Source organism: Oryctolagus cuniculus, chromosome 7 (genome assembly GCF_051225735.1).
Source record: "Oryctolagus cuniculus isolate XC-2025 breed Fujian yellow rabbit chromosome 7, ASM5122573v1, whole genome shotgun sequence".
In the NCBI taxonomy this organism is placed as follows: domain Eukaryota; kingdom Metazoa; phylum Chordata; class Mammalia; order Lagomorpha; family Leporidae; genus Oryctolagus; species Oryctolagus cuniculus.
In genome coordinates, this window is record NC_142873.1 from 13,603,146 (window position 1) to 13,619,498 (window position 16,353).

A 16,353-nucleotide genomic window follows, 5' to 3' on the forward strand; every position below is an offset into this window, starting at 1 on the left:
ATGGTTGCTTTATCTCCTCTTGATTGACAGCAAATAAGCTTTCTTAATTCTCTTGTGATATGCTCAATTTGTAAGTGACACGCAAATTACTTATCACTGATCATACAGTGGTACAAGGATTGCTTTGTTCCCGATAGGATCCCGTTTTCTCAAGTAAAGGCAGCGCAGTCATCAGGGTCAGAGCCTGAATTCTCCGTTAGGAAATCTAAAGTCTGTTGGGTTTAAGGGCATCTACTTCCCCCCCAAGGTGAGACCAAGTCCTGATCCCAGCGTGTGGAAGGTGAGCTGAGGTCACGTGTGAGCACATCCACTTGACTGTTGTGGTCCCAGGAAATTGAGGTGGCACCTGTGTTTAATGAGTCACCTTATGGAGATTCCATCTTGTGTCATTGACAGAAATGAGAAAACGGAGCCTCCATGGATTCATTTAGGTGTAGGGAACCCTGATGGCACATGCAGAAGAGCCTGAGGTCTAGTAAGTCACAGGCAGGCCAGCCAAGAACGCAGGGATCGGATGCAGATTACAGAGCCATAGCCCAAGCCGGGACAGCACAAGAATCCCTCTCGTGCTAAACTTCACACAGTGGGCCTCTACCAGCCTCCCCCGGGGCCCTGCCACCCGGCTTTATCCCCTCCCATGTCTAGTCAACCCTTAGCATTCGCACACTTGCCACCAAGTAGGCACTGATCCAGGGCCTGCGAACAGTCTTCATGGAAGCTTCGGGGTGACCGTGCCGTGAGCTGGAGGATGTCCACTGCAGCAGCACCCCGGGAACGTGTCGGGAGAGAGATCCCCAGGTCCATGTTTGGGGAACCAGCGTTTCAGAGGCCATAGCTGTTTCTGCTTTTTACAGCTTCACTTAACCTTTGAACACCCTAAAGATGAAGACAGAGGGGTTCTCATCAGCAGGTTTATTCTACAGATGAGGAAGCAAACCTACCAGAACTTTGGGAACTTCTTCATCATACAATGCAACCAAAGCAGATGTTATGATGCGTGGCATGGCATCCCCATAATTCCCTGCTCTGCCTTCCTACTTGAAGAGTGGACCCTGAACCTCCCAGGAGGTGTTAATGAAACAGACACTTCTTGGTGACCACAGAAGGCTTGGGACACAGTCAAGTTTCTACAGGAGCTCATATAACCCTCAGCACTTGCAACTTTGCATTATTATTCTTTGTAGAAACATGTGTCATGGGGGTGGGCATTTGGCACAGTGGTTACGGTGCCTCTTTGATCTTACATCACGGTGGCTGGGTTTGAGGTCAGAGCTCTGCTTCTGCTTCCAGACTCCTGCTAGTGCACATCCTGGGAGACAGAAGGTGCTGGCTCAAGTATTTGAGTCCCTGCCACCCATGTGGGAGACCTGGATTGAGTTCCTCAATCCTGGCTTCAGCCTGGCCTGGCCTTGGGTGTTGTGGGCATTTGGGGAATAAACTAATAGATGAAAGATCTCAGTCTATTGGTCTCTGTCTCTCCCTCTCCCTCTGTCTTTCTGATTTTCAAATAAATGAAAAGTAATTACTTCTTAAAAATGTGCCCTATACTGTAACTATATTCTAAGTCCAAAGGGGCTGAAACAATGCTTTGACTTCCATCAAGGTCAGCAGCTTGTAAACAGCAGTTGCATGGTGATGATGTCCAGGTGGTATAATAATTGCTGAGTTACCTTGTTTTAATAATCAGTTTGCACACGCAATGAATGATGTTTTAATATGCATAAGACATGGGGAGCCAGTCAGTTATCCCCAGTGCACGCCTGGAAAGAAGAGAGTCGAGTGGTGCCAGGAAGGGGTCACAAGCCAGAGTGCAGGTGGCCTCAAGGAGCTGGCACAGGTGGGAAGACCTGCTCCATGAAAGTCTCCCCCAGGAACCGGCCCTGCCACGCCAGCTTGGACTCATGAGCTCCAGAACCAAGAGAAAGTAAGTGTGCGTTGCTTTTAAAGCCACCAGATGTCTGACGGTTTGTTACAGTAGCAATAGGAAACCAATTCACTCTTCGCTCTTCAGCAGGGAGTCAATTGTATTTAAGATGACCTTGTAACTGTTCTCAATGTTTCTTTGATATCTTGTAAATTATGCTTCTCGAAAAAAAATTCAGAAAGGCCGGGGGAATGGCTAGAATGCTCAGATTCAGGAATCCCCGACAGAAGAAGGCGTAGGTGGAATTTTTTTTTCAGTTTGTGATGATAATGTTGCCATCAGAACATTGTGGAGGAGGAAGCAAGAGAAGTTGAAGATCAACAGGGAAAAGGAGTGGGGAGGAGGAATGAAGAGAGAGGAGCCACGAGCCTGGAAATGAGGAGCCTGGATTTGAAACAAGGGAGAAGGCAGTCTCACTGCCCGCTGAGCTGCTGCTAAAGGCAGTCCAGGGTCTCGCCATAGGCAGGGATGCCTACAGGCTTCGGAAATGACCACCCGGGGCAGCGGCAGTGACTGTGACCTCTGGAGCTGGGCTGAGACCTCAGACCAGCCTCGTGGGCTTCAGTTTCATCCTCTACAATGTGGATACAGGAACAGAACTCACTTCATAAGCTTGTTCAAAGGACAAGCAGTATGCAGTTCCGTAAGTGGCACGTAGCAAGTGCCCTGAACAGGTCAGCTCTTCATTATTTGTTTTTAAAAGGTCATGAACTCTAATGACATTAGAATTTGGTAGCCTGTACTACTGGGAGATTTCCACAGGGACATCCTTATGCAAGGACTTATTCCCAAATCAAGAGAGAGAAACCATCAGTCGCAAACAGGAGATACCCGTGTGCTTATTTTGGCCTGTTCCGGGAAAGGGTGTTCTCCTGTGATGTGACATACTTGGTGCAGCTTTCAGATGAAAAGAGAAGAAAATGTGGTATGACTGTGTGCACTTGTGTGTTGCGGGGGGGGGGGGGGGCTCATGCACTTGCCTCTACTTTGGTTTCCAAAAATGCCTTCACCCAGAAATTTTGCAAGTCCAATGTTAGAGTTTAGGTTTGGGTTACAGTCAAACTCATAATGCTACAAGAATCTACTTTTCCTGATTCTTTTTCCAGTTGTTTGCTCTTTCCAATCCTATGTTACACGTTGGCTGCAAGATAACAGAAAAGGTTAAGTTTACAGTGACCCATAATTATGGAGAACCAAGGCTTCCGTGCCAAAGTAACAAGATTAATACCTTTTTGACAGAATTTAATAATATGGTTTTATAATATTTAATTTTGTTCAGAAAATAACTCTCACTAGGAAGCCTTTTTCCCCCTTTACTTCCCTATAAACATTATTGCTTTAAAACAATTTAGTTCACATTTCCCGGCACAAAGAATTTATTATGTAGACTTCTTGTTGTGATCTGATTCCTGTAGGTCTTGGGGGCGGTGGTGGATTAACTTCAAGTTAATTTGGACATTCAGCCAATTTTGACAAGCAATCCACTGTGATTTAGGGAGGTGAGAGTTGAGTCTATCCTATTTTAAGGATGACGGACAGAGAGAAACTTTGTTTTTGCTTACAGATAACGAAAGTCCTTTCCGTTTCCATTCCCTTTGCATTGCGGATGGTCGCAGTTTCAGTATTAGTCACCTTTATTCACCTCCTCCGCAGGTTTCCAGATATGCTTGTCAGCGTCAGCGCACACTACCTGCCAGAGTGTATTTACTAAATGACCCAATTACTCTCTTTAACACTCCAAACCGTGATTTACCATCCATTAGGAAATTCCTGGAGGGGTCTTCTTGCTAAGATCCTGGTGGAAAAACCGGTGAAAATAAATTGATTCTGCCAACTATATTCTGATGGGGCTGAAGCTGACGGTTCCTTCAGTGAAAAGAGGAAAGGGGACCAGCTCTCCCCAAAGGGCAAAGTTAGCAGATGGCAGCCGCCCCTCCTAAGTCTGGAAACTGATTGCTTTTGTGTTATCTAAACACAGCGTCCTGAACCATCACACCAAGGGAAGGGAGCTCGGTTGTCAGGTGTCCTTGCTCCCCCCACTGCCTCCCAACCTCTTGCAGCAGCTTCTCTCTGGCTCCCCAGAGCCTCGTGGGAAACAGATGCGATAAGTGCCGGATGCAAGAGGAGCTGCCCCCAGATGGGGACAGGGAGGTGCAGGGAGCCTGAGGTTCAAGCTCCGTGCTGGAAGCTGCTGAACCTGACATTCAGATGAGCTCTAAGTCCGACTTTCCTTCTCTTCCCATCATCGCTTCCAAGTTGCTTATCAAAATAGAGCCCCCTGGAGAGGCGCAGGTGCCGTCATTTCAGAGGAAACACTCTTGTGACGAGATCCGGGCGGGGTGGGAGGGAGGGAGGGGCACAAAGGGCAGGCAAGAAGCCAAGAGGATTTCTGGGTGTCAAGACTCCAAGGCACAACTGTGCTTTGAAAAAGGCGTCTGAGCATACAGTATGTAAGCATAATTTACAGACGCCTGTGAGAGCAGCTTATATCGCTCTTCTAGGTACTAGGCACCATATACGGCATCTCATCCATCCTCAGAAACACGTCATTCTGTCTTTCCACATCTTTGAAATGTTGTCCACGTTTAATAGAAGGGGTGCATAGAAAAACAAAAATCACACAAGTAGTAAGCAACAGCACTAGTCTTCAACTGAGGCACGTTTACCCTAAGAATGAAATAATCAGCCGGTGCCATGGCTCACTAGGCTAATCCTCCACCTGCAACGCCAGGACCCCGGGTTCTAGTCCCGGTCGGGGCGCCGGATTCTGTCCTGGTTGCCCCTCTTCCAGGCCAGCTCTCTGCTGTGGCCAGGGAGTGCAGGGGAGGATGGCCCAAGTGCTTGGGCCCTGCACCCGCATGGGAGACCAGGAGAAGCACCTGGCTCCTGGCTTCAGATTGCCGGACGCAGCGGCCATTGGAGGGTGAACCAACGGCAAAGGAAGACCTTTCTCTCTGTCTCTCTCACTGTCCACTCTGCCTGCCAAAAAAAAAAAAAAAAAAAAAAAAAAAAAAAAAAAAAGAATGAATGAATGAAATAATCGTGGAAATCAATGAATAAATGTGACCAATGACCCCTGGATTTGAGTTCTAGCTTTTTGAAGAGGTGGCTGAGACATGGTATGGTGGACACTGTGGTTTGCAAACCAAAACCCATCTTAACAAAAACACTCAGCTTCCAGCCTGCAGGAGTTCTGGGTCCCGAAATCTCACACTCCCTGGAATTGTTCCCAGCTGAAGGAGCTGCTGTCCAAGGCTGAGACACTCCCAGCCACATTCATTAACTGGTTAGTAACAGCAGTGCTGAGGTCCAGCCCTGTCTCCATTTGGGAAAATGCTGAAGCTCATCCAGCCGAGGGTTCTAAGACAGCAGAAGTCCCCAGTGCAGCTGCACCACAGTTCAACTTCTCTCTGCCTGATTCTCCTTCCTTAACATCCTTAAAGGTGCCGCCCCCAACAGCAGGCCATATAGACCTGGACACAAGCCTCCATGCCAACGTCTGTTTCCTAGGGAACCTGATTCGACTGTTGATGCCAGGTGTGCTTATAGAACTGTAAATGGGCCGGCGCCGCGGCTCACTAGGCTAATCCTCCGCCTAGCGGCGCCGGCACACCGGGTTCTAGTCCCGGTCGGGGTGCCGGATTCTGTCCCGGTTGCCCCTCTTCCAGGCCAGCCCTCTGCAGTGGCCAGGGAGTGCAGTGGAGGATGGCCCAGGTGCTTGGGCCCTGCACCCCATGGGAGACCAGGAAAAGCACCTGGCTCCTGGCTCCTGCCATCGGATCAGCGCGGTGCGCTGGCCGCAGCGCACCGGCCGCGGCGGCCATTGGAGGGTGAACCAACGGCAAAGGAAGACCTTTCTCTCTGTCTCTCTCTCTCACTGTCCACTCTGCCTGTCAAAAAAAAAAAAAATTAAAAAAAAAAAAATAAAGAACTGTAAATGGGATTTTGGAGTTGGCTCACTGCTGGCCAGCTAAAACAAAGAACTACGCCACGGAGCTGAATGAAATGCCCTCGCCTGCTACGGGGGTGCCTTCCTGAAACTCACTCTGGCATGAGCTGGGGTGTTGTGCCAGTAGAAGTGAACCATGGTGCAATGTCTCTGGCATTTGAGAAGGTATGGAAATGTAGTAATTATAAGGATCGTAAAATTGAATGGCTTTTGTTGGGAGTTTATGGAGGCAATAGAGGAAAAACTGAAAGGCCGAAGGTGAAGAATCATCCATTTGAAGTGAAGTGTGAAGCTGTAATACCACCTGGGAAGCGCACAGAAAGACTCTCATCCCCCCGCCCCACCTGTACCACACCCTCTAAAAACTACCTCTACCTGTGGCCGTAGCCACCAGATCAACAACCATGACCAAATCACTGAAGAACCCAGAAAGGGAGTTGCTGGGCTCTTAGGGGAGAAAATGGACCGCATGCTGGCGCAGCTGCAAATGGGAGTCACAGGTGCCTGCAGGAGCTGTGTGAGTGAGTGTGGAAATGGCACTGAGGGCACTGGAACCCGGGAAGGCACAGAACGTGAAGTCAGATAAGGAAAGCCTTAGCAGTGCTGCAGCATCTGGAAGACTGGGCTAGCGTTGCCAGGGTGGCTCTCGGAATCTGGAAAAATCCATGGCTCACACTGAGTGCCATACAAATGCCGGAACTATAATGGCAGACGTTAGGAAAACTTCACACTTTTCCCAGCGGAGTGGCCATGCCAGAATAGATGGGACTCCCAAGACACCCAAGGTGGCTGAAAGCAACTCTTTTTTTTTTTTTTTTTTTTTGACAGGCAAAGTGGACAGTGAGAGAGAGAGACAGAGAGAAAGGTCTTCCTTTGCCGTTGGTTCACCCTCCAATGGCCACCGCGGCTGGCGCGCTGCAGCCGGCGCACCGCGCTGATCCGATGGCAGGAGCCAGGTACTTATCCTGGTCTCCCGTGGGGTGCAGGGCCCAAGGACTTGGGCCATCCTCCACTGCCCTCCCTGGCCACAGCAGAGAGCTGGCCTGGAAGAGGGGCAACCGGGACAGAATCTGGCGCCCCGACCGGGACTAGAACCCCGTGTGCCGGCACCGCAAAGCGGAGGATTAGCCTAGTGAGCCGCGGTGCCGGCTTTGAAAGCAACTCTTCAATCACAGCTTTGCAAATGTTGTTCCCGATTTTAGCACAGAACCAGTTTTCAGATCCGGAGCCCATTGAAAAAGGGGCTGAGACTCTAAGGAGAGGCACTTCCACCCCACGCAGCAAAGCTTCCCTGGTGTGGTTCCCCCAACACCTCCCAAAGGGCTCTGCAGCCATTTGCCCAGGTGACTGAACACCCAAGATGGACTGTGAAGACCACTGAGCACACGGCCGAGGAGATGCGTGCTGACTCCCAAGTGCCAAGCCCCTGTTCAAGCAGGCAGGTGCGAATCAGGCACCTGGAGTCCTGGCCCCTCAGTCCTCGGGCCCATTCAGTGCCTGTGTTCCTGTCCCCTAATGTATGATTAGACTGGTTTTACTCTCCCTTTGAGGGACATGGAAGGCTCTGAAATGTCCAACAACTCCCCACCATGGCCAAGTAGGAGGTAAAAATCAACATCATTCCCTAGTGAGAATGTTGAGAATCAGTGCCCTCCTTAAAGAGGTGAAGGATATGGAGGTGATGTCCTCCATTGCCTCTCCTGAAAATTGACCCTGGACTACCACGGACCTAACTAAACAGCAGCCTTTTGTTGTGGGTGCTGGACCACAAGTGGTACCTCTGCAGGAGCAGGTGACCACAGCCCCCAGGACGATGGTATGCTGCCATCAATCTGGAAATCACTTGAGTGCACCCAGCGTGGACAGCGTTAGACATTACGGGTTTGCCCCAGAACTGCATTCACCCACTGTGGCATTCTGTCACGGTGCAAGCAGGGCAGTCTGCACGGCCTGGACATCCTGTAGATTATCCCCTTGACACGTGGGTTGATGACCTCACACTCTGCAGGCCAGACAAGCAGGAAGCAGCCAGCACACCAGAGGTCTGGTAAGACAGATGAGTTCCAGAGGGTGAGACTTATCCTGTATAAAGATTCTTGTGCTTGCTGCATTGTAAATTTTTGGATGGGTTCCGTGCTCGAGGGCATCCTGAGCATTCCATCTGAGGTAAGAGAAGAAGAACGTAACAGCACAGAGAAGCAAGCGTAATGCCTCAGGGCCTCCTTGGGTTCTGCAGGCAGCATGCCCTGCACCTGTGAGTCATGCTCCAACTACCAGTTCTCTGTAGAATTCCGAGCAGGAAAGGGCCATGCAGCATGGCCAGAATGTGGTACAAACATCTTAGCCACGTGGGCCGTGCCACCTGGCAGGTCCTAAGGCATTAGAAGAGCATTGCCAAGAAAAGATGCAATGGGAGTATCTCGGGCCATCCCCTGAGGTTCCAAGAAGGTCATGTTATCTCGCAGCAGGTATACCTGGTTGAAAAACAGCTCCTAAGACTCTGCCGGGTCCTGTTCATGAGACACAGAGTTATAACTGCCCGCCATAAGCTGGCAGTCACACCCATCACACCAGAGAGTTGAGTGAGCCCAGTAGTATCATCCAGATTATGTACAGACAGAACCAGAAGGTACAAGCAAACTGCATGAACAGGCAGCCCAGTCCCCACGACATTCCCCAGTATTTCAACAGCACTGATATGGACCTATGGCCCTTTCATCTTTACTCCAGAGATAAGAATTCAAGGTGGAGACATAGTACACAACTGAAAGCAAGATTTAATTTAAAAAGAGAGAGAAAGAGAATGAAGATGTATTCGTGTGTGAGTGTGGGCTGTCCCACACTCACAGAGATGCCTTTTGTGAGTGAGTCAGAGAGTTGCCTATGAGGAGAGAATAAAGAGGGGAAGCCCAAGTAGTAACCCCTGAGCATGGTCAGAAAAAGAGGGCCTCTCCCTGTTATCAGTCTCTGTTTTGAAGTAGCAAGTGAGTGGTACCTTAGTTGAATAAACAAATAGGATGGGGTCTTGGCATGTGTGAAGTTTTCTCGGATTTGTATGGCGCCTCCACATGGAATTTAACTTCCATGTGGTCATCATGGCATCTCCTCCTTCCTGGTCCCAGATGAGACACAGGTGCATCCCGGGAGTGTGGGTATATTAGATTGTCAGGTGAAGGAACAAAGATGTGGTACAGAGCCGGCAAAAAGTGCAGCTCACCTAGACCCAACTAACTCCCTGCCTCGTCACCCCATAACAGCACTGCCCCATCTTCTCATACCTACAGGCAGAGTCAGGATCCGTACAACCGGATGACGAGGAAGAAGGGGTCTGAATGCTTGGGTTTTGAATGAGATGGCTCAGTATGTAGGTGCCACCCGAAAGTGGATGGGGACCATGCTGCTGCCTTCTTCCTGAGTGGTCCTGAGTGAGCCTGATAAGGAAAGTCTTCCCAATGCATGAGGCTTCACTGGTTCTCCTTCTGGTCATCCATGTGGTGTGAGATACAAGGTGGCTCAAGGTGAGAACAATTATAGACACCAGGGCATTGGTAAGTAGCCTGCCAGGCTAGTCAGGGACTTGGAAGGGAAACCATTGGAATATTGGAGACAAATCTTGACTTACGGCTGGACACAGGGGAGTGGGTACAAAGTGTAAATGTCTTGGTACTGAATATTAACACCAGCAGGAAACACCTGTCATGGAGGAGTGGCTAAAATCGGAAATAGACACAAAGCCTGGCCAGGTGATGTTGGCTGCCTCCTGCATTGGTCACCACAGTGCTGCTCCAACAGTTCTTGGGCAGGGTGGTCTAGCACTACCAGTATACCAGCAACCAAACAGCCAACAAAGGCGGCAACAGGGACCAACACTGTACCCCCACCCAGCACCCTCTCTTGAGTACACTCTACCTGCCACTCACTGTCAGGTTGACTGTGCTGACCCTCTTCCAGTGGGAAGAGGCAATGGTTCATTGCCTGGAACTGACACGTGCAACAGCTCTGAGATTGTCTTCCCTGGCTACAGGCTAACTTCAGGTTGGAGCAACCAATACAGAACTCTGCCTAATATCTCCTTGGACAAAAGGATTGATCTGTGTTTCCCCGAGGAAGGTCAGAGATAGGTACAGCACCATGGCAGGTGCTGCGGGAGTTTTCCAGAAGACATCAGCCTGATGGAGAATATGTTTGGCATACAATAACTCATTGTAGCATCTCTTGGTACTCTGCCCAGCTCTGATGGTAAATGGATAAGTGTAGCCGTCAGCCCAAGAAGAACATAATGATCAGAGTGAGGAGCTGATTTTCTACCAACAGAGAAGCCACCTAGCCCTGCAGTTCTGTTGCACAGGGCTTGGGGTGGGGGAAGGCCAGTATCCATAAGCCCCCTCACGACCAGCCCCAGTAGCAGACTGTGCATTCTGGACATCAGTTCTTAGTGAACCTGTCTTCTAACCCATGATTTAAACTGATTTTGAAAAATCAAGCACATTGTGTTCTGGAATTGTGATTTTTTTCCTCTCTATTCATAGTAGGAAAGTTTAATCCTGACCCTGTCTCTATTCAGATACCCAGTCAGCAAACATGAGCAGAGACATTCCTGGTCCTAAGGCACTAGTCCTGGGCAACTCCCAGCTTGCCTAGAATCTTGTCCACTTTTCTGCATTGTTCTTGTTGGACACAGCCAGTGTTGACATGGGGTGTATTCATTCACCAAGCAAAAGCCATGGAATTGTGGACTGCAGTTCGACAGTGACGTAGGGGAGGGACAGGGCTCTGGGCATATGATAGTCAAGCAATTTGTTCACCTCCTTAAGGCACAAGAACTAGGTTGCTACCCTCAATGACCATGCACTTGAGAATTAACGTAGTCCAACCCATGCCATTTAAGAAAGTGGCCATGCCACTAACGGTGTCATGTAAGATGACTGCACTTCTGGTAATATTACTACTGTGGTTTGTAACTCAAAAGACTTTTAAGTTGATGAAAGACTTTACGATAATTACGTCAGTGGTTTTCAAGGTGTCTCCCTGGATGTCCTGTGGGACTCTGAGAGGAGTCTCAGGGTTTGGGGGGTGGGTAAAGGAAGGCTCTAGGACAGTTTTCCCATCCTGCCTCAGCTGACTGGCTCTGCTGCCACCCGCTTTGTGTATGGGACTTCCTTATAAAATTTCCTCTAAAGTGCAGATTTTTCTGATGATGGAAAATTTCATGATTTTCTCAGGGACTGAGAATGGAAATTTCCATCCTTGCTGGGACCCAGGATAAAAGCTGAGCCCATTCTGTCCAACGTGTTTCCTTCTGTCCCCCAAGTGACTTCCCATACTGCAGTTACTTAGTATGATGCCATTGCTAAAATCCTTCCACAATGTCATTGTGCAGCAAAGTGTCCTGTGACCATCCTCTCTCCGATGCTGGGTTCTGAGCATGTGTGTCCCGAAGCAGAGTGCGGGAGGATGGGGCTGGGTGGAGAGACATTTAGAGGATCTTCCAGGCAGTTCCAGGCATTGCATAATGTCCTATTGCTCAAATGAAAATATCTTTATTTTAACAGAAAGGACCATATGCATTTAAAATAATTCCAGCACTGGATGGTTTTTATCAGCGATTATTAATTAGTAGTGCTTATTTTCACAATAGCACCAGCAGCTTTTAAGAACACAAATGCTGAGGCTGGCGTTGTGGCATAGCCGTGTAAAGCCGCTGTGAGTGCTGGTTGGAGTCCCAGCTGCTCCACTTCAAATCCAGCTCACTGATAATGCACCTGGAAAGCGGAAGAAGATGGCCCAAGTGCATGGGCCCTTGCACCCTCACGGGAGACCCAGAGGAAGCTCCTGGCTCCAGGTGTTAGCCTGGCCCAGCCCTGGATTTTGTGGCCATTTGGAGAGTGAACCTGTAGATTGAAGACCTCTCTCTTTTTCTCTCTCTCCTTTTTTCTCTCTATAACTCTGCTTTTCAAATAAATAAATAGAAATCTTTAAAAAAGAACAACAAATGCTCCTTGTTAATAATATTAATAATAGTCCTTATAGCATCATTAATTGAGCACTTAGTGTGTACCAAACACTGTCCTAATGCTCTGTTGTATAATAATTTAATAATGTAATCTTAATGACAAATCTCTGAGATAGGTACTATTATTAATCCTATTTTGCAGGTGAGAAAATGGAGACACAGGAGTCACATAACTTGCCCACTGTTGCTTGGCAAGGCCATGGTAGAGTCTGGAACATAATCAAGGAAGTCAGCTAACTCTGTCTACAACCATACAGTGAACAGCTTTGCTGATATCCAATGATCCATTTGTTTTTATCTGAAGAACCCTGAATTCCAGGATACAAGAAGAGAATGCTGGCATCCTTGACTTAACCATCTGTGAATCTTTAAAGAAGAACTCTGAGCAAAAGAATATGTTCTATGAAGATCAAGTTTTAGACATTGCTTATGTTCGTCTCGTTAAAACCCCACATCCCGCTGGGGACCGCAGTGTTGCCAGAAGAGCATCCCAGGCTCCAGAGCACTTGGAATTCAAGGCCACGACCATGCTAGGACCTCAGGCTCCATACAGCTGTGAAGCCAATGGGTCGGGTGGAGTTGTGTCCTACTGGCTGGTTCACTGTAGACAGCACAAGCTGTAACCATCTCTGTGGTCTCCCAATTTGTATGTGGAGTGTTTTCAGTAAACACTACTTCCTACAAACACGCAGCAGAAATGCAGCTCATGCTACAGTTGAGTCAGGTGTGGTTTCCCAGTGCGCCCCACGGCAGCAGTAGCCAAAGCCTTGATGACCTTGTTCTCTATGCCGGCACTCATTGTGTGTTCATAGCTATTTAGAAATCTTTACACTTCCTTCACTACCGTGTGGACTCCTCAAGGCAGAGACCCATGCGTGAGGTTGTATCTTTCCTGCTGGAGCGTCTGTGGCCAGGGCACGTGCTCAGTAACTATGTCCTGGGTGTTTTAGTCCCTTCAGCTGGGAATAACAAAATACCATAGATGTGTGTGGCTTAGAAACAGTAGAAATACGTCTCGCACAGTTCTGGCGGCTGGCAGTCCAAGACGAAGCAGATTCCGCGTCTGGTGAGGGGCTGCTTTTCAGCTCATACGTGGGTGGCACCTTCTCAGTGTGTCCTTCATAATGGAGGGGGAAGGGTGCTTTCTTGGGTCTCTACAAGGGCATCGAACCCATTTCTGAAGGTTCCATCCCATGACCTGGTCACCTCCCAAAGTCCCCACCTCCTAACACCAGTCACCTTAGGGAACAGATTTCAACATGTGAATTTTGGAGGACAAAGACATTAAGAACATAGCAGTGAAGGAAGTGAACTAATGAAGGAAATTAATGAACTTTCCCTCGTTAATTCGCTTTGCTCAGTGCTATGAAATTTAGGATGAACAACTGTATGGATGAGAGCTATGAGTTTTAAAGTAAAGAAATAGGCAGATGGTCTTTGACTTATGATGAGTAGGGCCTAACAAACCCATTTTACTTTGAAAACATCAGGAGTCAAAACTGCATGTAGCACGCCTAACATGCCTAACATCACAGCTTAGCCTAGCTAGCATTTAATATGCACGGACCACTTGCATCAGCTGTCATTGGGCAAAGTCATCTAATACAAAGTCTGGTTTATAATAAAGTGCTGAATATCCCATGCAATGTATTGAATACTGCAGGGACCATGGCAGGCAGAATGGCTGTAGGGTATACTTTTGTACCATTGTCACACTGAAAAACTGTAAGTAAGCCATCATAATTCAGGGGCCATGTATAATTGCCTCTGAGAAGCCAAAGCACAGAGATTTCTTCAACAGCCATAGACTGCAGGGGTATCTGCTTCCAAAAGTCTTTATAGCAATTTAAGAGTGCTGGACAGCATCCTGAGGGCGGGCCACCCACACTCTAGCTCCAAGCTAACAAGAGGAGGTCTCCAGCCTAGAGGCGGGGTTTCCATTTCTAGCCGTGATGGACTAGCTGCTTTTACCATCCTCTCACCAAAGATACTTTAAATTAAATAGGCACACACACCTGAATCTGTGGGCAGACTCAGGGGGCAAAGAAGGTAGCCAAGACCCTCAAAGAAGCAAAATGAATTGTGACCCTCACTACTGTTTCCCCTCAGCAAATTTGCTGATTCTTAGTACCAAGCATGCATGTTATCTCAGGCCCTTCACTGAAATGAAATTGGGAGTCTAGTTTTTCTTTTCTTTTCTTTTTTTTTTTCGGATAATTGCCATGAAATATAAGATGGAGAAGAAATAGAATGGGACCGTGATGCATATCTGAATCCCAGAAAACAAAATGCAGGAGGAAGTGGGATTTGGCCAGGGACAGCCACTGGTCTGCAGACCTGACAAAAATCTTGTAACCCAAAACACCACATAAAAGATGGCCCAGCAAAGGAATCCTGCATTAGGTAGAAATCGCCAGTCATCAGCAGAGGTATCCTGCCAAGGGGACCTTACTTAGCTCTACGCTATTGTATTTAATGGCCGCTTTATATTCCATGGACTGGGAACTATCACTAATTTAACACTTCCTCTACTGATGGCTATTCTATTTGTCTCTGGATTGTTTTCTGCTGTGCACCACACTGCAATAAATGTTCTAGAATGTGTATCTTTACATGCTAAAGATTTTATCCTATGAGAGAATTTCCAGGTCAAAGAATAAATGTAGTTTTAAATTTAATATATGTTGCCCCCACCCCTGCTGTGCCATCCCCAAACTGTAACATTTTATATAATTTCCCTTAAAAATGTGTAAGTACTCCTATACCACGTCACTGCTAGTTCCTTTTCCTAATTTTTAAGTTTTTAAAGATTTGCTAGTCTAATAGACGTAAAGGAATATGTATTTTCATTTTAATTGGCATTTTCTTAACATTAATGAGTTTGGTTATCTTTTCCTATTTCTTGGCCTTTTGAATATACTGCTTTGTGAATTGCTTATTTGTGTCTTTAAACATTGTTCTATTGGTTTGTCTTCATTTTCAATTTAATGTTTTAATTTCTAAATATGCATTTATCTATATTATCTATTTATATGAAGACAAAGTGACAAATTGAGAGGGAGAGACAGAGACAGAGAGATCTTCCACCCATTGGTCACTCCCCAGATGGCCATAACACCCCAGGATCAGCCAGACCAAAGCCAGGAGCCAGGAGCTCCATCCTTGTCTCCCACATGGGTGCAGGGACCCAAGCACTTGGGCCATCTTCTGCTGCTTTCCCAGAAGCACCAGCAGGAAGCTGGATTGGAAGTGGAGCAGCCAGGACAGGAAGCAGCACTCTGATAAGGCATGCTGGCTTTGCAAACAGCAGAGCAAACCACTGTACCACAATGCCAGACCTCTTTCATGTAAACTTCAATATCATTTTAGCCAATTCAAACTTTGGATTCTAGTTGTTGGTACTTTAAAGTTGCATTGCACAAATTTTTGGAGAAGTTCCATTTTTGTGATAAGAAATATTCTCATCTGATAACATGATTTGTTTTCATTGATCCAGACATTTTTATTTCCTTTTGGGAGATTTTTATAGTTTTTCCTTAGAGATATTATGCCTTTCTTGCTACATTTATTCCTAAACAGTTTATAGTGTTTTTCATTATTGTAAATGGAGCGTTTCTTTTTTCCCTTTTTTTAAAAGATTGATTTATTTATTTGAATGGCAGAGTTTGCAGAGAGAGAAAGATCTTCCATCCTCTGATTCACTCCCCAAGTGGTCACAGTGGCCTGAACTGGGCCAGTCGGAAGCCAGGAGCCAGGAGCTTCTTCCTGGTCTCCCACATGGGTGCAGGGGCCCAAGGACTTGGGCCATGTCCCTCTGCTTTCCCAGGCCATAGCAGAGAGCTAGATTAGAAGTGGGGAGCCGGCGCCGTGGCTCAATAAGCTAATCCTCCACCTTGCGGCGCTGGTTCTAGTCCCGGTTGGGGCGCCGGATTCTGTCCCGGTTGCCCCTCTTCCAGGCCAGCTCTCTGCTGTGGCCAGGGAGTGCAGTGGAGGATGGCCCAAGTGCTTGGGCCCTGCACCCTATGGGAGACCAGGAAAAGCACCTGGATCCTGGCTCCTGCCATCGGATCAGCGCGGTGCGCCGGCTGCAGCGGCGGCCATTGGAGGGTGATCCAACGGCAAAGGAAGACCTTTCTCTCTCTGTCTCTCTCTCTCACTGTCCACTCTGCCTGTCAAAAAAAAAAAAAAAAAAAAAGTGGAGCAGCCGGGACTTGAACCGGCACCCATGGGGGATGCCAGCACTGCAGGCAACAGCTTTACTTGCTACACCATAATGCCAGCCCCAAAGTTTTTAGGTTTTTTTTCTTTTTTCTTATTTCCATGCTTAGGTTTTATTGTTAGATTGTATTAAACTATTAATTTTGTATGTTTAGCATATGTCTGTCAATTTACCAAGTTTTAAAACTAATTTGAGTAGTTTTTGTTTTAGTATAATTTTTTTCGATTCCCAGTATACAACCAGTCCTT